This window comes from Calonectris borealis, chromosome 1 (assembly GCF_964195595.1).
Source record: "Calonectris borealis chromosome 1, bCalBor7.hap1.2, whole genome shotgun sequence".
NCBI lineage: Eukaryota > Metazoa > Chordata > Aves > Procellariiformes > Procellariidae > Calonectris > Calonectris borealis.
In genome coordinates, this window is record NC_134312.1 from 150,298,058 (window position 1) to 150,322,509 (window position 24,452).

Genomic DNA, 24,452 nt, shown 5'->3' on the forward strand with positions numbered 1-24,452 from the left:
AATGTAAAAGCCTATCAGTAACTTAATTGTTTAACGAAGGATGCAATGTAGGGTGTAACTGGTTTTGACTATACTGTTGAAGTTAACGACCTCTCAAAAACACCTATTATACAGCTTGGCAGTAAAAAAATCTATTCCTTCTTGAAAATTTGCTTATAGAATTTCAACCATGTTCCAATCACTTTTTCCTAGTGTTGGGGAGGGGGTGGAAACTTCCGAGGACAATTTTTGCAGGTGGACTGGTGTAAAATGCAGTTTATTCATTTGAGCGGCTGCCCTTTGCAGGCCATAGAGAAATTAAGCTTGAAAGAAGTGGGGAGACCACAGTCAGGGCAGAAGTTACACAGCGTGGGGGAAATATCTCCAAATGAAAATGGCCACGGTACTGAGCGGGACCATTCACTGGGGTGGGTGGGGGGCTCAGCCCGCGGATGTGTAGCACAGACCTCGGACATCTGGGAACGTGTCCTCCTCTGTCCTTGCACACCTACTACCCTGGAGTGAGAGGACAGGAGAAAAGCAGTTGTTCCGGTTAAAATCAAGCCGTTTAGTAGAGGTAGAGGTAAAATCAGCTCTCCGGTGAGAGGGCAGCGAGGGAGGAGGGTATGCCACACATCTGAGATCGAAATCTGGCTCACGGTGGGCAGGCAGGCAGAGTGCAGAGGCACAGCTGCCAGCCTGACATGATGGATCAGAAAAGCTACTAAGGAGCTGCGAGAGTCCGGGCAACTGAAGCAAAGCAAAACACGAAAAGGCAATAGGTCAGCCCATCTTTACAATCTAACAATTAAACAATCATCCATTTCCAAAGGCATATGATGTCCTGAGCAGTAGACATCCCAGCACGTGATCGTTACCGTGATGGAGGGACAGGCTTACCAACAGGAATTAATAATAATAATTAGTAGGAGCGCTAATAATTTTGGATAGGTCATTCTGTAGTGAACCCCTATGAGGAAATGACATGGTTGGGTATTTTGGCTGAATTCTATAGTCCCATATCAGCTTTACTCAGCCCGTTGGAAAACAAAGGTGTGTTCAAAATTGTCTATTACGTGGGAGGTTTTCACCAAAATCTCACCCTCCTTCAGTTAGTCAGCAGTAGTGAGTGCCACGGAGTCGGCTTCAGCTTCTTTCTCCAAAACCCCGAAGCTTTCAGAAACATTCGTTTCTGTTGGCATCACTCAACAGCTCATTGTTAGGATTTGTTCTCACTGGCATGCATGAGCTGAGACTGATGTATGGGGTGATCCAGAGTGACAGCCTTCAGCCCCAAAAGTGGATACCTGCTTCCCTTAGAGTCCGGGGACTCACACTTGACTCAGAGGATACATGCAAAAATTATCTTTCCTCTCATTTGCCTGTGATAAGCCTAAGCACGTTCATCCAAATTAGTAATCAGGCAAACTGTGCATGCAGAAATCTGCACTTGTACAAACTGTGCATTTTTTTTGTAACATTCCAAGATTAAATATCTTGACAAAAGATGAAAACCCTTTAACAAATCTGCCCCTAGAGAAAAGTAACTTTTTTTTATTCCATTTACTGTCAAATGACATAAAGAAAGTATAGCTGAACACAGTTCTATAGGTTGATTTGTTGCTTTAAATAATGTCACTAACATCCAGATATCAATGTGATGGTGCAGAAAAAAAAAGTTCACATTGAGCTAGATTCAATTACAGACCTAGAAATTGAAATTAAGTCTGATGTTACATGCTTAATTCATGTTTGTGTGACTGAGAAAGGGAGTATCTGGTTTACTTTGAATTTCCTGCCTTAGTGTGGTGAAAACATGACCCATCGCATTCATTAAAAACTAGTTTTCAAATCTAGCTTAAGTGGCAGGAGGAGACAAACACTTTTTTGTCCTCGACATGTTATGTGATATAAAGGAAGCTGCCCAACATCTTTTTCCTCAATGCCTAGGTAGGTCTTACAATTCTCATTGAAGAATAGGAAAAAATACGATGACCTCTCACAATTAGAAGTCAAAGATTCTTCTTGAGTTAAAAAATTAAGCATTTGTCCCTCAAAGCCCATAATCCTCTTCTGACCATATAGATTGAAACAGGTGTATACTGGCAATTATCACACATGTTATGCAGGTCTGTACTTCTCTCATATGGGTGTTACACCCAGTATGGTATGTTCACATTTAATACCCCAAAATACTATACCATACCAGTGGAATTTCAACCAGCACACATTTGACTACTGATTTCACATATGGGGCTGAGACTAACTTTTCTCCTAATATGGTGATGGCACAGGCACTATTTAAAAGATTCCTGAGCCTTGTAAATATACACCAGATGTATCTTTTGTAAATGTTACATTTTTCAACATCTCAGCATTTGTGAATAGTTGAAAGCGATGCCAGCCATGCTTTAATGGGGCACACAAGCGTACTGCATTCAAAGAAATGGCACACCATTGCAATAGTCAAAATTACAAGCGCTGTCAAAAAGCTACATTTTTGCTTTATTGATTTGCACCAGGTAACGCAGCGCTCTGCATCGCACCCTCATACGTGCCTGTTTCAGCTGATGTTTGCCAGCATGTGGGTACACAGAGAGGGGCATGGAGCTCCAAGGGCTGCCCCGGGGAAGGAGGAGGGCAGAGCCCTGGAGAGCCAGATGTGCCCTCCTGGCCACCCCGGACAGCCAGAGGTGGAGCGGGAAGGGATGCGGGGGCTGATGCTCTCGCGGCCATGGTCACCACCCATTGCCAAGAGGCAACCACAGAGACGCACCCACCTTCCCAGGTATGGGGAGGAAGCAAAGCAGACCTTTCCCACTGGCACTGATGCTGTTTAAGGCTATACTATGTTTTCCTGTGGCTCGGGTTCCTTCTGCTTGGTCCTTCCTCCTTGCAGAAGTAACTCAGTGCAGGAGAGACATGTCCCGTTAGGGACCTCTCCTGGAGTGCAGGGTGAATTCATTCAGCTGTAAGAACAGCCACCTCCTGGGCTTTCTTGGACCCCTTTTTTCCTCCAAGCTCTTCCTGGCTCTCCTGTGTCACTGCAGAAATCTCGCAGAAGACTCAGGAGCATGGGTGTGATGGGCTATGGGAAATGTCCACTCCACACTTTCTCTCTCCTGGCACTTGCCCTACCCATCGCCACCGCATCCCGACTGCCCCGATGGTCTCCCTGTTAGCACCGGGCAGTAAAAGGAGCCATCAGAAAATCAACCATCACATTTGCCTGAAAATGCACTTCTTTGCAAGATTTGCCCCCCCAGTTGTCCCACAGATAAGAGGAAAGGCCTTTATAATGTTGCACAGTTACTAATATTCACAAGGCAGAGTGCTTTTGCTCTGTGAATTTCGTGCTGGAGTTGCACCGTGCGCCTCAGTCCAGCAAATCAGCTAAAATCAGAGCTAGGTGACACATGACAATAAACTTAGAGGGAATGGACTAGATGTAATGCCCCACTACAAGTATTATTTCCAAGTTCACAGGCTTGCAAATTAGAATGTCCCTGGATCTCTGCCATAAAAAAGAACATTAAAAATCAGGGGAAGAGGTCTGGGCATCTGTTAGAAGCATCTAATATATACCAAATGTGTATGCTCAGCTTCTTAGATATATGGGTTGCTGAAATATAGCCTACGACTAATGTAAAAGCAGAAATATTTTAATTGTATTTTTCCATTTGATATTCAAATGAAAAAAATGTATCTTATTAAACACAACACTTGGCTTTGCTATTTTAATAAAAAATAAGTTGTTGAGGAAAAGAAAAGCAAAACTACTGATTCCTTTCCTTATGATGATCAAATGAGCCTTTCATGTTTGTATCTTATACTTCACTCCTTAGCATTTTGAGGCAAATAGCAGATATCAAAACTTAGTAAATAATCAAAGACTTATTCAGTTTTTCCAAACTGTCATGCTGCTTATCTTGTAATAACTGATCTCTTAGGTAGCATAAGCTATTTAATTGCTACTGAAGATTATTTGAATGAAAAAAGAGACGACTTTCTCCCTTACCCCTCAAAAAGACAAAACTATATTCTTCAAGAAGACACATGCCGACAGATAGATTCTCATCTCTTCTACACACACACAAGTGCAGTAGCTAATTTTACAAGATTTGATAGGAGCTGCGTATCTGAGATTACACCCTGTCCTCCTGACTGCACATTCCACATGGAAAATGGCTTTATTTGGAAATAAATTTTGTTGCTGATAAATCCAGACTCTGTAGTCTCTGGGCATCCGAATAACCAAGCCTATTAAATTATTTTCAAAAGCAGCTAAGTATGCACAGCAACTATATTTTAAAGGGACTTTTTACAGTGTTGGCAAAGTGCGTATTCATGTATCCCCCCTGACATGATAGACTGTAATGGCTTCGGTCTGTCATGTCAACCATCTGCATATTAAACAGTCCCTAAGTACACATTGACACAGCAGACCCTAATAGCTCTGCAGCCGTAACAATCTATTGAGTCAATAATATGCATGTTAAAGAGCATCTCCTGTACTTCCATCAATATCTTTTATCTTTTCCTTAATTTGTATCTTGTTTTTATATGTATATTCCGAGTTAAGGTTTTAGGAACCTTTATCCTTTAACGTGCTGCCGCAGATGTGAAACATGTGGCACAGAGAGGCATATGCAGTAGCAAAATCCTTCCCTAGTATCTGGGCCAGATCTTAAAACCAGGACTGTAATATTTTTATGCTGGCAGCACACAGTCTTCCAGATAAGGTGGAAATATCCCCTCTTTTCTGCTGGGCCAGATCGTGAAAAGCCCAGGAAAGGTTCCTGATGATTTCACAGGCTTTGGATGGAGCCCAGTGTGATGCTACTCATTTCCTATCATACATTTCCTTCTAATTAAATGAAATAGGTCACAAGGGGAAAATGAAACAAAAGACAAATGTATTTACTTACAGTAATATCAACCCCCAAAAAAGATAATCAGAAACAAGAGAAAAGATAATACAAAATACACTGTCTCTTCACTAACTTGAAATTACGTCTGGTACCACAGTCTTAATTCATTCCTGTGTGATCCCGAGATCTTTTATACCATGGAAGAGGGAGACTGTTATTTAAGCATAAGAAAATGGTGACTTAACTTCCTTTGTCTAAATGACCGCAGAGAGAAAGCTTGGTTTGCTTTTCCTCAACTTCACGTCACCAAACTGTGGTGTGATCCTCTCGCACCCTGACCACAGGACTTTCCCATCTTCTTCCACTCCTCTTGCTCTTGTAAGCACCACGATTGGGCTCACACTTTTAAAAGTGAAACCAAAGTGCAGTCTGTGTTTCCAAAAGGCAGACCCAGGGACAGGGAGGCCACTTGGCCCTGTCGGCAGATCTTACTGGCCTGAATTCCCCTCTCCTTTCCACTAATTTGACACCGATGTGCCTTCGAAGCACATATGGATTTATTCCAGCATATTCTTGATTAACTTTCACACCAGTGAGGGCAGAATCACGATACTCTCCCTGTTGCTTTCCAGGAGCGTGCGATTCATCCTCCCTCTGCCTTGCACCATTTCATGTCCCCAGGCACACCAGACCAGATCGTCTACTTCTGTGCCTCACTTCAGGACAGCATCCCCTAACCGCTTGACAAGCACTGAAGGCACCTGCCCTCTATTAAGTCCTCAGCAAGTTTCTTCTTGTAGCCAGCAGGCTTTTCTTCCCAATGCAATGGCAGGGAAGTCGATCAGATGCCCACATGCATGCCCAGGGATTTGCCCAACCATGAGGCAGGTCCTCAAAGCCTCAGAGTAGTGCATCCACTTCATCCTTCGTGCCACCGTGTGTGTTATCAGGACAGGACTTTCTAAACAGTGGGTAACGCAGTGCTCACAGAGGCACAGTATTCATTATTTGAGCTTATCCACTGAAGATCTAGCAAGCAGATTCAGTTTTGGGCAGGAGATGTTTTTTTCTAAATGAAAAAAGCTATTGAAAAATCAAAGAAAATGAACAAAAGCTAAAGGATGGGTGCCATAAAAAAAGATAAAAGCAAAAGTCACTGAAAGTCCTGCTATCTACATTGCCAGTATTCCCTTTAGCTGAGGGAGAGCCTAAGTGGAGCGCTGGAAGGGCTTATTCCCAAGGGAAACAGTTCATTGCCACCTCCCTTGTGTGATGCCGCAGTTCATCACCGAATAATAGTTGAAGCGCAGTCCTCTCTCTGCAACATCATGGGTACCGCCTTGCCCATTTGAGGAAAATGTGTCCTCCCTGGACTTGCTGCAGGAACTCTCCTTCGCTATTCACTCCAGTCAACCCTGGTACTTGTTGTGTAGCAGCCCAATAGCCAGGACCAGTCCAGTCCTGGTGAAAGTAGGAATGTCACACAGCAATGACATAGCAGTTCTGGATCATATATGACATGCACCTGCTCAGCTGGCTCTTCTGTTTGCACTTAACAAGCCCTGTAGGCTTCCCTGTACTTACCGGAGTTACCAGGCAATGGCAAAGAAGGACAGGAGAAGGAAGGCTGCTGGCCACGCAGCCAGAAACAGAGTCCTTTAATGCAAATCCTCTGCACCGAGGATTACTGGGTTGGGTAATGCTCACTCCGGGCAGCCGGGACTGCCAGGAATTGTTCCCCTGATTTATGAGGAGAGGTCGCCCAGTCCAACCCTGCATCAGAGCAACTGATACCTGCCACCAGGCGAAAGAAGAGTCACCAGCCTCAGTCAGTAAATGAGTCAGATACGTAAGGGCGATGAAGAGAGGGCGAGTGAAAGAAACACGGTGCCATAGGCAGGGTGCTCCGTGTCCCCCAGCAATCACCTTGTGCACGCTGCAAGCGCAAGGTGGGCTCTCCAAGAAGGGCCTCGCTTCCTTCCACCTCGTCCCCCTCCTCCGCAAGCCCGTCCCATGCCCAGCTGCAGCTGAGCCTGCCCCAGGCCGGCCTGATCCCAAGCCCCCAAAGTTAATGGAAAGATTCGCAGTGACTTCAGTGACGAGGGCTCCGTACCCTCAGGCAAACGTGGGAGAGCAAAGTTTGGGCAGGGCTATGATTTCACTGTCTGTGTGCATAGGATGTCTCCTTTCCCACACGGAGGAACGCTGGCCACCCTTCCCACTTTTTTGGTTCTCAGTGTTCAACACTGCACCTGGAGTTATCTCCCATTTACCAGGGAGCTGATTTAAGTGTCTGACTCAGTCACATATGTTTGGCTCCTTTATCCAGAGTAAGATTTGGCCTACTAGCTGTGAAAACAGCTTATATCACATGTGCTGCAAAGCCTAGCCAGAACAGGCTGAATAAAGGATGAAGTTTAATCATGGAAATGTTGACCTACAAATAGAGAACAAAATGTTAAACCACATGGTATAGGGTGCTGCACGCCCCAAATATCAAGGAGAGGAAAGAAGAATTGAACACATTTGGAAAGTAAAGCTTACTGTTTGGGGTTTGTTTTTTTTTTTTTTCTTTTTCTTACTGCAGCTTCGGAGAGTCAGACCCACACTGTTCCCGCTCGCGATGACACCCTGGCATCTGAAGAACAACATGACACCCACCACAAAATGCTGCTGTTGGCTGGCGCCGTCTAAAGCGGTGAGGTTTGGTGAGGGAGGTGAGACTGCCAAAGGAAGGCGAGTGGGGGTGTCACAGCGAGTGGGACCCGGCCACCAGTGTGACTCGCGTCTTCAGGACCTGTACAAACTCGGGAGAGGTAAACGTGATGGGGATGAACGCCCCTTTCATCCCGCATCCTTGAACACTAGCCGTGGGTTACCTCTAACGGCTGGGGGGGGTCTTTGTCATGATTTTCACACCACCTTTCAGCTGGGACGTTCTCACCTTTGTGGGTTTCACACAAAGAAGGGCAGCTTTTTTGGCAGAGAATCCGTTTCCATTTTTAATCACAGCCATCACACAAACAGTTCATCTCACAGGATGTGGAAACTTTCTCATAGGCTTTATTTAACATCATTTGGGGGGTTGCAAAAGACAAAGAAGAATTTTTTTAATCAACAAGCGTCTTGCTTTCAATAACTTGCGGGCTTTGTCTTTAGGTACACTGCATTTTAGGCAAACGTAGTTAACAGCAGCCGGCCAGACCTCACTGACTGACAACTGTTTCTTTACAGGATTTCTATGTGCCAAGGAGCTGGACAGTAATATCCATTTGGTATTCATGGAAAGTACTTGCAGAACAATAATGACAATAATTGCTTCTGATTCTTGTGTTTACAACACTGCCAAAGTATCATTAGAGCCTTATTTATAGATAATAATGCTTATTAATCACACATATTTGAATTTTGGAATGTATTAGATTAATATTCTTTTGTAACTTGGTTCTGTACTAATGCTATGAAAAGCACTTTCTGAACGCAGCCCACTGGGAAGTGCTCGCCTCGGAAAAGTAAAAGCATCCAAGCCATCTGCAGGTGAGGGACAAAGGGCATACCTCTTCCTCAGCAGGCAAGCACCGGAGCCGGACATGCAATTCCCAAAAGCAGCTCCTTTTGGGAGCCGGACATGCAATTCCCAAAAGCAGGACTAAAATCGGGGGTAGACTCCTGAAAAAAAATACCGTGAAAGGTGTGATAGTAGTGTCATGCTTGAGCTTGCTTTTCGATGCTCTGTGAAAGGGTTTGCTTTCTACTGCTTTGTAAAGAAACCGGTTTTGGGGGGCGAGGAAGAGGTCCGTCTATTTTCTCACTCTCTAATGGCCCATTCTACCCCATGGGCGAGTCTAGCCCGGACCTCAGGATTCCTCATCAGTCAAGAGGTCGGCAATGAGAAATATAGTACAAAAATCACGCCTAATTTTGGTTATTAAATAATTCTAGCTTTTCTATATCAACGTCTGCTGCGATTCAATAGCATGATAGAAGGAAAATGGATTTTTAAAAATGACAGTTACAACAAGCAAAAATGTCACCCAAATCTAAATATCAACTGCCATATATTCATATTCTCCTTTGTCTCCCTGTAGCCCATTACAATGCTGAAAAATACACCAAAGCAACTGCAGTACCAAACTCTCCAATTTTTGGTGAGTGGCCAGCTCCATAAATTTGCATTTAAACAAATAAAATCCAGAATAATGTAGTATGTCTTTTTTTTTTTTCCTGAGATGGTTCTTCAAGCAAATTTAAAGAGGCTCTGTCAGTTTAGGGGCCACATTTCCATCTGGTTTTTTTTTCCTTTTTACCTGCTGCTGATGTAACGTAACTACTATAAACGCCAGAAATTAGAGAAACTGGGAAGCGTGTGGGGGGGTGTGTGTATTTTATTCTGTGTGTTCATTTTGTGGTTTTTATGGCGCTCCCTGCACAGTAGGATAACCTGTTCCTCAGTGTCACAGCCCCCATTGTCTCCAGGGATCTTTCACAGTGGCAGGAAAAAAAGAAATAATTAAAATGCAGAAGCTTTAAATTGCAAAGAACACTTGTGGCTTTGCTGCAACTCCCCCAAACTGCCCCTAGCCGATATATTTTAGCAGACGAAATTACAAAGTGATGGTTCCCCTTTAAAATGTGTTTCACCCACTAATATTCCAGCGTGCTTTGTTTACTGTGTTTATAAAATGCCAGTATTGAGGTTTCCCAGGAATTTCGAACCTATCAAGACGGTGCTGAGCACAGCCCAATCATTTCTAGACGAAGCCAGGATTTAAAATAAAATAAAAACCTAACAGCGTGGTTAGAGATGAAACCAAAGAGCGAAGTTGGGGCCGGGATGCGGAGGGGAGCCCCGTCCTTACGTGTTCGGCACAACAAAGAGGGGCACCGCACCCGCCCCAGGGACCCCAGCTCCTGCCGGGGGCCGTGGGGCCGGCTTGTCCCTGGTTTTGCTGGGAGGAGGGTCATGGCTTCACCCATCACTTGCATTCAAAGCAATTATCCCCGGAGTACGGGCACCGGGGGCGCGCAGAGCTTTGGATTGGGCCCTTTTCCCACTTTCTGCTCGACACCATCCAGACAAAATTAATCCCCAAAATTGATGGCGCTGCACTGAGGGGACTTTGACCGATAACCAGTTGCAGGCTGCAGTTCTCCTGCTTCTCCTCTTCTGAAGAGGAGCCCGTAACCCCAGGCACACGCAACCTGCTACGGGGTTCACCGGCGCAGAGGCGTCTACGGCATATTCTCCTCTCCCCAGCCATTGGCTGCCTCTCAAAACGTTTGCTATATTTTCCTTAGGTTTCAGCATGTCACGGTGCAGAAAGCTGTTCCTCTAACAGGTCTTTAAAATTTGCATCTTATTCTTTCCTAACCGTAGTAAGAAATAGCTAGAAGAGTTCAGTACTAAGATCCTAATTTCAGAAAGTCAAAACATTAGCATTAAAATCATAATTCACTCTATGCACATTCCAGACTTCTTATTTTCTTAATTGAGTAATGAACAATAATTTCTATTATTGATGTCTGTTTTTTTCAGGGCGGTAGTGCTTTAATCGTTTCTCCTACCTCTCTGAAGGAAAAGGCAAAGCAAACAGTTATCGCATGGGGAAAGGTAAGTTTGCACTTTATATCCGTAGGGCTGATGCTAAACCTATACAAAGATAAAACCAGAAATTTCCAGCGGTATCATTCGACCATTTTTTTTCAGCCAGAGATACCAGAAGTCAGATTTCTATGTCCACGTTTGACTTCTAAAGAAAAGTGGCCTTTTTTTTTTTTAAATACTGAGTTTTGACAGTTCTCGCTGAAGTCAAATGAAGGGGTAAATGCCCAATGCCCTTGTAAAATAGTCCCTTTCCTGCGGTACCCCTTTCCTGTGCCTGTATGAACCCCCAGTATGAAAAAGCTGGTCCTCCTACACAAAATCAGAGGATGACCCTACAAACACTGCTCACCTGCCCCAGTAATTTCAGCACACAAGTCAGAGTGTGCAAAATCAGGTCTCAAGCAAAACCCAAGCAACGAACAGCAAAACCACCTTCCTAACGTTAAGTGGGGTTGCTACAGGTTACGTTTTTGGATTTGTAGATACGGGATATGAAAATCAAGACGGAGAAGTTGTGACTAACTTGTTCGCTAACTATATCTCAGGCAGTCACAAAACATTAAAAATGAACATTCCACTGGAAAAGATCTAAACATAGAGAGAGTTTCAAAAGTGTCCTTTTGTTGTATCATTTTATTTGCTATATTTCTCACTAGAACAATATTATTCTGTTTGTATTTAGTGTTGGTTTTATTGTCAAATAGTTATTCTTTCTGCTATCAGATTGCATGATTATTGTGTATTTATCCCTCCAGATACATATCATGAACATTTCTCTTCCTTATTTTTATATCATTTATAGCTACTAAAATTTGGAATTTGTAGTTTCACATTGTCTTCATAGAACTGTAAGACACAAGCAGGAATAAAAATCAAAACATACCTTTTCATCAAGTAGTCTGCAAACCAAAAGGAGAAAAAATCATCTTTGTATATTTCTAAATAGTCCTGTAGGAGTCATATCCTTTTACTACGTGCTATATATCGTATAGTTTCTCCCTCTGTTATGACATCTCCGATTACTTAAAAAAAAAACTTTCAAAAACGTTAAGGCACAAACCTTTGTATGGAGTACTTTTAGTATGCTTTTTATTCTGACAAGATTAATAATTATCCTACAAGCATGACACAGTGTTTTAAAATGTTGTTTCTGCTATGAGTTAGCATTGTGCATCTGGGTATAAATGTGGAAAGAAAGGTAATTTCACAGCAGAGAAATGTATATTTAAACAAATTGCGATAAAATTATAAAACTGTTTAAAAAGGAAAAGCGGGAATCAGAGTTATTCTGAATTTAAAATAGCTGTAGTGAGTTTCAGAAGGGCGCTGGGCATTTGTAATGAAAACACAAGCTACTGAAATGAATGGGAGATAATAGCAACTGTCCCAGGGCTTTGGGCAAAAGTGGCCAGAAAGAGATCTGCTGTGTGGCGGGTGACAAGCGTGTCCCCTCCCCACCACCAACAACCTGCCTTCCTCCGTGGCACCTGCGACCAGCTTCTGCTGGGAACCAGGTTATGGGCTAACCAGACTTTTGCTGTCCTTCAACAAGACAGTTCCTAAGGGCTTACAGTCCTCATGACAGCCTGAGTCTTCCCCAGAACATGCCACTGCCCTTTTCACTCAGCTCACACGCATCCAGCGCTTTCCACCGGTGCAGAGACGCATTTTTTTTGCCCAACTGTTCAAAATGTCCAGTCATATGTATCCTATGTATCATACGCAGCGACCGCAATTATTGCTGGCCTGGTTCACCAGAGCCAAAATGGGTAGGATGTAACCCTGAGATGGCTTAGGCGTAAGCGCAAGGTCAGTGTGGCCCTCAGACCTAACTCCATCCACATCCAATAAATGCAAAAATAATCCCTCCGTTGACATTAAGGGCCAATGGAGGTACACCAGGGAGTGGAGTAAGGGCCAGACCCTGCTCGTTCCAATGAGACAGAACTCCAGGTGGCTTCAACGAACGGGATAAGCTGGATTTGGCCCATCTTGAGGAGCTCAAGGTTTGGCTTCCAGAGGCTGAGCTGTACCTGCTCGTTGGAGCAGGGCACTGAAACGCTGGGGTCAATAGACCTTGTGATAAGGAGAGGACCGAGGGCTACGCTTTCTCCCCACTAAAACCAACAGCAAGGCAGGCGGTGGCACCGCAATTTGCCCCCGAACTGAAGCGAAGGGATTCAACTCTGCTAGGCTCTTTCTATTAACTTTCCTTGCAGGAGTAATTTTTAAATAATGTAATGCCAAGTGCCAGAGGGCTCACTTTTTACAACATCAAGCTGAATCATATCAACTCCCATTCTAAATTTAAAATACGATTGCATTACTTGACTTCATACTTTTTATAAAGGTCCCGTTGTGGTGCGGTTTCACGAGGTATAAAAGCCCATGCAGGTATTACAGGCCGTACCAGTTCATTTCATCTCATTAATCAGCTACTTAAAAATGTTTTCCTTGCAGCGCACTAGAAAAATAAAACAAATGTTCTTTTTTATCATTTCCCAAATTAAATTCATATTCCATAATGACCATATTTCATGTGCAAAATAACAAAATATGCTTACATACCTGACTTCACTTCTTTAGTGAATTGCTTCATTTGTAAAATGTTGCATACAAAATTGGAACCTAAAATGAATTACTTGTTTTTTCTTGATATGAAACCTTGTTTAAGTTCACAGCAATTTTAAATATGATACATTTAAAATATTAATATTTCCCATATATTATTCACTGACTTTCAGGTTTCATCTCAAGTTAGTGGCACTTCATATTTCAAAGGAAGAAGTGTTTCTTTTTTTCAGTACTAATGTTCTATTAATTCACTTTGTAATATCACTCTGGTTCAGACAAATGAAATTGCACTAAATTGCTTATGCCAAGAATCATGCTAAAGTTGTTGGCATTATATAAAATTCCATTTTCCATTACTATTTTATAAGTTTTTTATCTCAGTAGCATCTTTTTAGGCATAATTCATAGCCCTGTTTAGTTAGTTCTAGAAGGACAAATATATGCACAAATATTTTTATGCTGAGATGCGGGTGTATGTAGATATTTACAGTAAAGTCTGTAACTTAAGTGACTTTTGCAAGGCACCAGATGCAAACTCCCAGTGAACTACCTTAACAAGTTTTCCTTTATGAACATTTTTTATTTTGGGTAGTTTCCTCTTCCAGCATGTATTTCATCACACACGTGTATAAACACGCAGGTACGCACACATATACATTTGTGAAAAATAAATTTGTGTGCGTGTAGAAATACTTGAAATGCCTCATGTGCATGTTATGCAACATATGCCATTCATGTAATTGTTATAAATAAAATTCATTTTATATATACAAATAAAATATGGGAAGGAAATCCTTAAAGGACCTATAAAGGCCTAAACGTAGACAGATTCTTCATCACATCCAAAGACCTGAAAGAACCGTGGATATAAACCAGAATCTTTTTATATGACCATGTATCTTTTATAATCTTTCCATAAAATCCACATGGCCACATAACTGTTTCCAGAGATGTGGATGGAAGTTATACCTGGGCAGGCTGAAAATCTTTAATGAGTAAAGCAGCATCTAATCCTATGAAATGCCTTTCAGGAGTGAAATAATTACAAAGCGCTGGAGCAAGAGTAGCAAACAGCAGTAAAATCACCTGTAAATAGATGTAAGGAACTATAAATATACCTCAATATTTGTATAGTTGACTTTCTCTGACTGTCATCAAAATCAGATGTTCAGGAGCTAGAAATCCAACTCCAAGGAATGCAGATTAATAATTCATATAAATTAATAATAATTTATATGAATATATAGTCTGTGCCTGAAACTTTAAGTTCGCAACATTGTTAATAATGTATGCTCCTTTTTTAATACCTGGTGTTTGCCCCCTTTGCAATGTGAAAAAAATACGATTTTTTTTTCTTAAAATTTGATCCAACTCTTTAAAAAAATAAATTGCAAAATAACTGATACAAATCCCTGTCACTTGTGAACAAAATGAAATTATACGGAGAAGAGTGAACAACAGGAGAGTCTCCTGCTCAGAAACAGAAATGAATGCCCTGTTCCTATATGGTCCTCAAACGTCAGGATTTTGAAATATGAATTAGACCTCAAATGCAAATTAACCTCGGAGAGGGGAGGGAGAGGGAAAAAAAAAAAAAAATCAGAGAGACATACCACGTCAAACGCTCCTTTTTCTGCCTATCTCGTCCGCAATGTTAAAATAGGCTAAACAAAACAAGTGCACATCAAGATAGAGCCAATTAAGGAAAAGAAAGCGGGGGGGGGGGGGGGGAGGGGGGGGAAGGCACCTTACTGAACACATGGGGAGTGGGAGCGCAGTATCCCACCCCGAGCCATACCTACCTTGTGAGTGTTCAAAGGAAGACAACTGGGGTAAATTGGAACCAGCTCTGATTTTTGTCATCCGGTTGCACCCGGGATGCGGGAGGGGGAGAACGGCCCGTCTGGGGGGGGGCGGGAAATACCGAGCGAGGATGCAAATAAATGGTTTTTTTTTGGGGGGAGTGGTAGGTTGGGGGGGGGGTTAGGAAAAGAAGCGGGGGATAGAGGAAAAGCGGCACCGTCAGTGGCGGGGTGAGCGGGTCTCCGCCCGCACCCTCCGCACACGCCTGGGGGAGGGCGAGGGGAATCGTGCGGGGCGCGGCGGGAGCCCCGCCGCGGGGCGCGGGGCAGCGCTGCCTGCCGGGGGACGCGGAGCGGCGCGGAGCGGTGCGGAGCCGCCGCTGCGCCGCGTCGGCTGCGGGCAGGTGCGGGAGGGGCGCGGGGGCTGCCCCTTCCCGGGAGCGGGGGTGCTTCGGGGAGGGGGCCGCGGGTGCGGGGCCGCCCCCTCTCCCCCTCCGTCATTCATCGCCTCTCTCACCCCCCCCCACGCTGCTCCTCCCGGCCCGCACAGCCCCCCCCCCCTCCTCCCGCGGCTGCCTCACCGCTCCCGGCGGCTCCCCGCTTGGAAATGGAGACCGGCAACTCTCACCAGAGCTCACCAGCATCCCACGGTCCTGAGGAAGGAGTTTGGGGCGGCGGGGGGAGCGGGGGAGCGGGCGGGGGGGGGGGGTGATGTTTGAGAGTGACGGTGAGGCGAGGAGGAGGAGGAAGGAGGAAGGCTGGGAAGAAGGAGGTGGGGGGAGACGGAGCTCCTGAAATGGAGCCAGCCCAAACGGGAGACGATGCTGGAGCAAGGGCTGCGTCATTTCGGGGCTGGGAGAGGGCTCAGCCTCCCCCCGCCGCCTCCCTGCCCGCACGCAGCGGGGGCAGCTACCGGCTGGGGAGGGCAGGATGCCACCCCCCACACCCTCCGCGGAGCGCTGCGGGGCCGGGGCCGCCTCCCCCCCCACTTCCCCGCAAGCCCCCGGGGCCGGGACAGGGCAGGAAAACCCCGCGCCAGCGGAAAGGATAAGCCGTCTTCAGTTTGCCTAGCGATGCCGGAAAAGAAAGGGGCAGGGAGAGGCGTACGGGACGCGCCCGCCGCAGGGCAGTGAGCAGGACCGGTCACGGTCACGCGTGGAGGCCCTCGGCGGGGCCGGCTCCCGCGGGGAGAACGGGGTCCTACCGCCGGTCGGGCTCCGGGGAGGACGGGGGTGGGAAGAATGATCGGCATTTATAACTGCGGGGGAAACTCGCAGCCTTTCAAAGAGTTTCAGCTGGGTGAGTGGAAATGCCTTCTGCCCCTTTCACATTTGGAAGCGCAGTGGTGTTTTAGGGGGAGGAGGGGGAAAAAGCTGGACAGTGGGTCTCTTTGAGCCTACTGTCGTGTCCTATGGCTGCAATTATAAACAAACTTTCCTTCTGCAGAGAGGAAGCAGCTGAGACTGAGGTTCTGAAGCTAGCAAGTGGCCAGCAGCTACCCTGGCCTTCGCTGGCCCTTGCCAAGGGGCAGGGGAGGTGGTGGCCTGGCCCTGCGCGAGGGGCTGCGGGTGCAACACGATGCACATCCGAGGCAAAATAACTGGCCCGGGAACACTTTCCCTTCTTTCAACTATGCCCACCGGTCCAAGGCAGTTTCCTTCTGAAGTTCATCCCCTCAAAGGCTTTCTAAACTCAGCTTCAGATGCTCATGTCCATGGTTTGTTTGTTTAGGTTTTTTTTATTTCCCTACCAGCCCCGTGGTCTCAGCTTTAAAAAGCAAAGCTGCTCTTAGTGGGGCTGAGATCGCAGGTGCCGTCATGGAGGCCCATGGTGAGCGTCAGTAAAAAGCAAGAGAAAATAGAGTCCCCAGGCAAGATTACAGCACTGATACACAACCACGTACAGCCTCGTCCCAGCCTTCTACAGCACCTGCCACAGCAGGGGTGGCGTATGCAAAGGCCTTAAAATGTTGACTATAGTCATTATTGTTATAAGCATATAGATTTTAGCTTATTTTATGGCTCCGCATGTGTGTGTGTGTGCAATACATGTGCATGTGCACACACGCACATACACTTACATCTATGTATATGTATACATTCAATAGTGATGGGCCTGTTAAACTGAGCAGTGATTTCTCTCCTACCTATAGATGTATAATACACACACATAGTGATGATACCTAAGGTGTTTGGGGGTGGGGATCCATAATATCTTATAAATTTGAAGTTTTTATCAGGCAGAGCAGATTACTTTAAGCGTTCTATTTCTCAGCGATCCAATTTTATTAGGATTTACTATCATTTGTGCTGCGCATCCCTGGGGAAATAATGCTTTGATTAATGTAATCCTGGGCTGGGATCCGCCACATGCCCCTCTCCCAAGAGAAGGGCCCTGTTTGACAAACAAAAACAGAGCAGCAACTATTGCAATCTGCACTCACCTTTCGAAAGCACACAGACCCGCACTCACACAAGCACACAAAATATAACCCTCTCCTCCCCCTAGCCCCAAATACAATAGCAGCATCTCAAAACAATGTGCACTTATTCATTTGCACACAATGCCTCTGATTCAGCGTGGGCTGTACAGTCCAGCCCTCAACTGCACAGAGCCAGCCCAAAAAGGATCCTGCTCTGTCCCCCACTGAGAAGCTGAAGCATCTCTGGGAAGCTCAATGCCTCTCTGTATTTCAGGCTCTCCTTGGGCTCCCATCATTTCTGCCTCTTTGTTTCCCACTGCAGGCCTTGCTGCAAACTGATTTCAAGTCTGCTCCTTGGACCCACCGGCAGCCCAGGGGCCCAAGAACCTGTCCCTGCGAGGCTCCCTGGCGCCCACCTGGGGGGACATGTACTCTCAAAACGGGCCCTGGTAAGTGAATCACAGCCAGGCACTCTGCTCAGCTCATAGGGGGAGCGGGGGGACCCCCAGAAAACAACCTCAAACAGAAAGTCTTGTCACATACATTTTTAAAGGGAAGAAAAGAAAGTATTCCTCCGCCTTTGGGGGTTGCTTGGGTTTGAGCAGCTTTGTTCCAGCCAGCCCCCCGCCCCCCCCCCCCCCCCCCGCCCCTTCTGTTTGTGTCAAAGGCTGGCAGGAACAATAGCGTTTAAACAGGAATAAACATGCCCAGATCAGAGCCCAGCCCCAGAGAAAGCTTTCCTTTTCTTTACATCCCTAGGTGAACTGGCTGGTGTTTCCCCCTTTCCTCCTCCTCCTCTCTTCCCCCAAAACGAAGCCCATCACCGACAGCCCAAATAGCAGTTTAATGTTGGTTTTCTCCCTCCCGCCTCCCCCGCCGCAACAAAGCGGGTCCCACTGCGCCTGAGGAGGACATCCAGCCCCAAAAGAGGGCTCTGGCCGTACTTGGGCCACTTTCTTCCAAGTCCGGATTAATAAATCCAGCGGAAGGAGGAGGGGAGAGATCTCCAGGCAGGAGATTAGGAGGGATGCGGTTTGCTTGCGCCGGGGTTTTCAATAAGATGCTGCTCTCTCCTTCGTGTTTACCCACTGACCCCCAATACGGTGACTCAGCGATTACCGAGCACTAGGTGTCTGTCTGGGAGGGGGGGGCTTCCCTCCCCTTCCTCCTTCTTTTCTTTCCTGATGAAAAACGATGCAATTACATTTCTGCATGCTGATCTGAGAGTTCAAATAACAAGCCTTAAACGTGTTATCAGGCGCTTGTTAAAGAAGGAAGCGGGGAGTGAAGAGGAGAGGGGAACAAATCTGGACGTGTATGCGTCTGTGCATGCCTGGGTGTACGTGTACCTATATACGCCTATGCGTATACTTATATAGGTATTTAGATACATATTTAAATGAAAGACTGCTGGAGGAAGAGATCGGCTGCGTTCGGCCTGAGTCCCTGCACCCAGGCAGATGAGGGAAGAGTCTCAATTTAAAACAGCACCAACCGAACGAGAGAAGAAAGAGGAAGAGGCGCAAATCACTCCAGGGAAAAGTTATTTAGGCGCAATCTCTGGATTTTCCCGGCGCAAACTGACTCTCCTACCCGGGCTTGATCCAGTTTTCCCGCTCCCCTTCCCCCTCCCACCCCGGGGGGACCCATCCCTATTTTGCATTTTCCTTCCCAGCAGCGGCTCCCTCTCCCCCCGGCGCCCCGCCTGGGAGGGCGTTTGCTGGGACCTCGCCGCGGCCGCGGCCCGCTCCGCGCCCGCGGAAGGGCCGGCGGAGCGGGGGCCGCCCCCGAGGCCGCGGGGTGGCGGCGGGCTCCCCGCCGGGCTTTCGGGTCCCCGCCTCCGCTCCCCCCTCCTTCCCCCCCCAGCTCTAGCAGGCGGCAAGAAATTGTTTCAGAAGTCGGATGGCGGGGCTGAATTTAGCGAGGGGAGAAGGGAATAGATGCGAGGAGATGATGAATAATGTTAACTTTTGACTGTAGGAGTCATGATGGAGTTGAGCGAAGCTGCGGGGAAATATGTCATTTAATCCCAGGGCTACCGAAGTCCCTTTTATCAAACATCGTGATGCTGGAATTATACTGCTGTAAAAGCGACTGAGTACTTACAAGTATCCAACATCAGGCAACTATATAGGTCGGAGGAACGGGTGTAAAATGAACGCGCGTACAAACTAACCACACGACTGTGAACACCCCAAGCGGATTAGATAAATATAAATATATGTGCATTTAAAAAAAAAAAATGCACGGTAAAACTGTAGCTGCTGCATTCACGCAAGGAGAACAGACAGCGTGTGCATGTTTGTGTGCAATGCCAAAAAGAGCAGCCTTAAGGTTGACCTACTGCAATCTGCACTGAGCTCCTCAGACAATAGACAAGTTCAAATGTCAAAAAATCTAATAATAAAAAACAGAGCTGCCAAACTGCACGAACTGTTTTCTGGTGTATCACAATTATTCACCCTCTTATCCACTAAGAGACTGCCAGTCCTTATGCGCGTAAAAGAAAATCTATGTAATGCATATGGATCTTTTTTTTTTTTTTCACATGTGAAACGCTATTGAGATGGCAAGCACGCAAATCAGAATGATATCATGTCTAATAAAAGCGGGGCTAAGGTTTTCACAGTCTCTTTTAAAAGACTCCAACTTGTAAATCCCCTTTTTATGTCGCTACATGCACAATTATTCTTATAAATAAAAATCTACATGTTCAAGGAGCTGGACTGGAACTATATATCCCTCTGATTTTAACGTCGATGGGAGCATTAGGTTTCCATCATATGTAATGTGTCTACGTTGAGCTCAAGTCAACAGATAGATTGTTCCATTCATTTGGCAACTTTCATTACAGTCCGTGTGAGGTGAACCCTAAGCACGACACGTTGGGTAATATCAGAATTATGCAGCTGGGAAAGAAAGGACCCCGATTTTAAAAGCTATCTTGCTTTGCATGTGCAGTTCTGCATTATTGTTCTAATTTATTACAGAACCCGAAATGCTTTGTTAGGCGCAAAACAATAAATAAGGTTCCGAGAGAAGCCTTCGGAATAAAAGGTATGGAGAAATGATCCGCCTGCCTATTGTGTTTATCGGTATTATCGCCAGCCTTTAAAAGTAATTTGTATATTTTCCTATTTCCTCCAGATTGGTTAGTGTAATATCCCTAGCGCAGCTATCAACGTGGTCATAAGAACCATGAACTACAGCATGGGTAAGCTTGAAAAACCCAGAGCAGATCACATTAGCCAAGAACGCTACATATCTGGAAGCCAGTCAACTTCACGTTTTCAGCTGACTGCTGTATTATGCACGAATGTGTTTTACATATAGCAGGCTGTATACGGAATACGTCTTTATGTTTAACATTTTAATTTGTAAATGCTAATTAGGCAGTTGGTCTCCACGGTTATATTAGTAGATATCTAATCATTTCCCACCATAAGTAAATGAATACTAAACACGGTAAACAGTCACTTTCCTTTCCCTACCTCCGCGACAGTATCGCTTCTACATCCGTTTGACAAAGGCGTCCGTTCGGACAAAATAGGCATTTATTAAAAGAAGGGGGGTGGGAAAAGCTGCTCTCTGTCGCATTCCGACAGCGGCGGTGCCGCTGCAGGCGCCAATCCGGCCCGCCGGGCCGGACCGGGCTTCCCCGAAGGCGGCCAGCAAAGTTCAGTTTTGCGAATTAACTTGTTGCTCGTTTTAGCGTTAGTTTTTCCTGTTCGCTTGCGGTACCCCGAGGTCTGCTGCTGCTAGCTGATGCAGACATGCAGCAGAGGAGCCGAGCTGCTAACTCTTGTTTTGTTTAATATATAACGCAGGTTACACTTGGAGGCTTGGGGGAAGGGGGAGGCAGAGGAAAGCGGGGGGGAAATCCGCTCAGTCCCAAACCCGGGGTGCTGAACTTTGCTGGGCTCTTTCAACTCCAAAACCCGCCCGCTTCAGAGGCGAGGGAAATATTCGCTAAACTACGGCAAATCTCAAGTAAGCGACCACGTTTCTGAGGAGAATTGCGCTCTGGAAATGTGTTTTACTGGTCTGGAATATTGCTAGTGCTTATTTCGCCAAATGCGGTGGGTGGAAAGTTTTGTTCATGTAAATATCTCAACCATTTTCCCGCACGGTCAATACACACGGAGACTTGACTCCGTTTTCCAAATGAAGACCCACGAACACTTTAAATGAAAAGTGCATATTCTCGTAGGTCGTTTTCTCTCTTTGATTACTTTTCTCTCTTTTTTTTACCACCCCCTTTTTTTTTTCTTTTTTTTTTTTTGTTGGGGGGGGGAGGTGTATGATTTTTAGGCGGGGAGTTCATCCTGCCAGGATCTATCATATTTATGGGCTGTATGATTTCCAGGGCTCCAATTGGTCTTTCCTTTACGGAGGCAAGGAATAAAACTTTCCCAGTCGCACGGAAACTGCTGGGGCTCCAGCGCGGGGGAACAAAGTGGCTTCAAACCTCCCCCCCTTCCCCGGGGCCGCCGCTTTCTCCCCCCCCCCCCACCCCCGCTCCCCGGGCTGCCCGGGACATCCCCGGTGCAGGTGCGTAGGGGATGCTGCAGCCACGCTTGTCCGCCTATGCCCAGCTCCCTGCCGGCGGGCGGGAGGCGCGGGGGGAAGAAGCAGCCGTGCTTAGGCAGGAATACCACAAAAAGACTAATTTTCTCACTCCTGTCCCCTCTTGCAACCACTTAGGGAGGGAATCGAAGAAAAGAAGCGGGCGCTTGGGGTAAGGGACTGAGACTATGCGTGTTTGGGAAGGGACAGAGAGCCGAGGTGTGTCGAGCTAAGCAGCGGTCGCCGTCGATGTTGTTGTTTTTAGTTGAGGTTAAAGCCCCCGAGCGTCCCGGACGGCGACAACTTGTGCCCGGTGTGCGGCCGCTGTGCGGCCGGTGTGGGCAGGGCGGGAGGCGGGGGGAGCCCGGCGCTGACTCTCGCAGATAGAGAAGTCGGGGGGGCGGGGAGTGGCCAGCCGGGGGGGGGGGGGGGGAGGAAAAAAAAAAAAAGCTACTTTTCCAGGTTTAATACGGCGATTAAATATTAAATGATCTAAAAAAACCCGAGTGGTTTTATTGCATCTCCAGAGGCTTAAGCGCCTTATTTGGACAGAAAAAAAAAAAGAACCTGCGTGGCACCTCGGGTTACCCCGAGCCGTGGTGCCCGCGTTTAATTAGCTGCTCTCGCTCCCTCGCAGGCCTCGGGTCCGTGGGAGGCATCGCACCAACTGGGACACTTTTGGGGCGGCCTTTGAACCGGCAGCCCACCCCCCGGCCCCCCGCCCCGCTCCTCCCGCCCTGCCGGCCGCGGGAGTGTTCGGGCTCTCTCCCCCGGCCGGGGTGCCTGGGCGGCGGGGGCGGGGGGGGGGGGAGCAGCGGCCGGGGACCGGGGGAGCCCGAGGTTGCCGCGCCCCCCCCCCCCGGGCGGGGCGGGGACGGGCCGGGGGGGGGGGCGGGGGCTGCAGGGCGCCCCCTGGCGGGCGGCCGGCGCCTGGCGGAGCGCGGCGAAAGTTGATTTTGTTCAGCAAGCCGTATCGTATAAAATTAACGACAGCCAATAAAATTAGCTTACATGTTTCAACCGTAAAAGTCCAAAACAAAATAAAGCTAGTTTTAGTGAAGCTAAGAAGCGCGGGTTTGGCCCCGTTCTCTCTGGCTTGAACTGGGGTCCTTTTATCTAAAGCCCAGTGCACAAACATATAGCTTAATGTGACTAGTGTTCTTCCTTTTATTTCTTTCTCTATGGCAACCAATATGTTCTGCTCAGAAATGTTCCCCCATCAAGGAAACAAATGATCTTGAGGGAGCAGCTCTATACGGCATCTGTTCCGATGGAGCACACAGAGTTAACCCCAGTCAAAAGAGACGCTGGGCACGTCAACAAGAAGTGGAAAATGAGCGATTCTTCTCCCCCCCAAATTGAAACCTATACCTCCCTAGTTTTACAAGCCATTTTATTGATTTGACTATCGACCGTTTCCAAAGAAGTAACTAATTCTAGGAAATTACAATGATCACCAGCTATTGTGTGTCCAAAAGAGCAGCAACGGGGCGGGGGCGGGGGGGGGGGAGAAAAAAAATTATGCAAATAACACGGCAAAATTAAAATAAATGGAAGTCACGTAATGGGATATTTAAGCCTCGGTAAAGTTTTCAGGAGCGGTATCTGGCCTACTAATTTCATCCTACATTATTTATCACATTATCTATCACACTGACCCAAACGCTATAAAAGAGTTTCAGATCATTAGCCTATACCTCTCAATTAGACGGGATTCGGGGAAAGCGGAGAGACAGGCAAGACTGTCAGGAGAGAGAAACAAAGTGAGATCTGGTCTGTAATCCTCCAGCCCCAATCTCCTTGGAGAATAAAATGAAGGGATGTCCTGGTTAGTTTTGATTGATTATACTCTTTCTGATGGACTTTCACTACAGAGCTCTAGATGTTGTGCTTAACCGTCTGTTCCCTAGTTACAATATTAACCCTCTGCGTGCACCGCCGCTCCGCACCTTCCCCTGCCTCCCCCCGCGCCCGTCCCTCGCCACCCGCGCTGCCAGCAGGTGCCCGGGTCACCCGCGCCCCGGCCCGGCCCCGGCCCCGGCTCCGGCCCCGGCCCCGGCCCCTCTCCCGCCCGCTGCACCGGCCGGGCCCCCTCCCCGCCCGCCGGGCGATCCCCCCCCCCTCCCCGAAGCAGCGTTTGAAAACAGCCCGCATCTCTGCTTCTCCTCTCCTCTCCAAATCCGTAATATTTTCGAGAGCTTTCCTTCCCCCCCCGAGTCCTGGTGTTACAATAATTAACAGTGCCCAGAAAAGTGAAGTAGTAACCAGAAAGACTTTCCAGCGCTGAAGAATTGCTTTGCTGCCTTGAGCTTTGGAATGAATCCACGCTTTTTATGTAATATTTCACTAAGGTGCTTTTTGTTGCTGGTGGGATTTTTTTTTTTCCTTTCCCTTTCCCTTTTTTTTTTTTTTTTTAAGCCTGTTTCCTTCCAGGCAGTTACCATGGGTTTCCCTGTCTTGTCCTAAGCTTTTGAAAATATATATCCAGAAGACTTTAAAGAAAACAAAAGTAGATAAAAAATGTAAAACACTTACCGATCATACTTCCAGGATTTAGAGATTTTTTTTAATTTTTGATTTTAATAAGGTGACAGGGGGAAAAAAGCATGTTCTCAACTCCAGCGAAACGATCC

At 46.7% G+C, this 24,452-nt stretch overlaps 1 long non-coding RNA gene across 2 annotated transcripts in view; it reads right to left on the minus strand.

The window, feature by feature from the left end:
* LOC142075084 (uncharacterized) overlaps positions 1–15,557 on the minus strand; it is a 30,610-nt gene extending 15,053 nt beyond the window's left edge. The window contains exon 1 of one of the 2 annotated variants that reach the window (XR_012670772.1): positions 15,413–15,557. This is a non-coding gene — a long non-coding RNA (uncharacterized LOC142075084). Of the gene's footprint in view, positions 1–14,831; positions 15,224–15,412 lie in introns of those variants that run through there. The other variant, XR_012670773.1, reaches the window with a different exon arrangement.
* Positions 15,558–24,452: the final 8,895 nt, after the last annotated feature.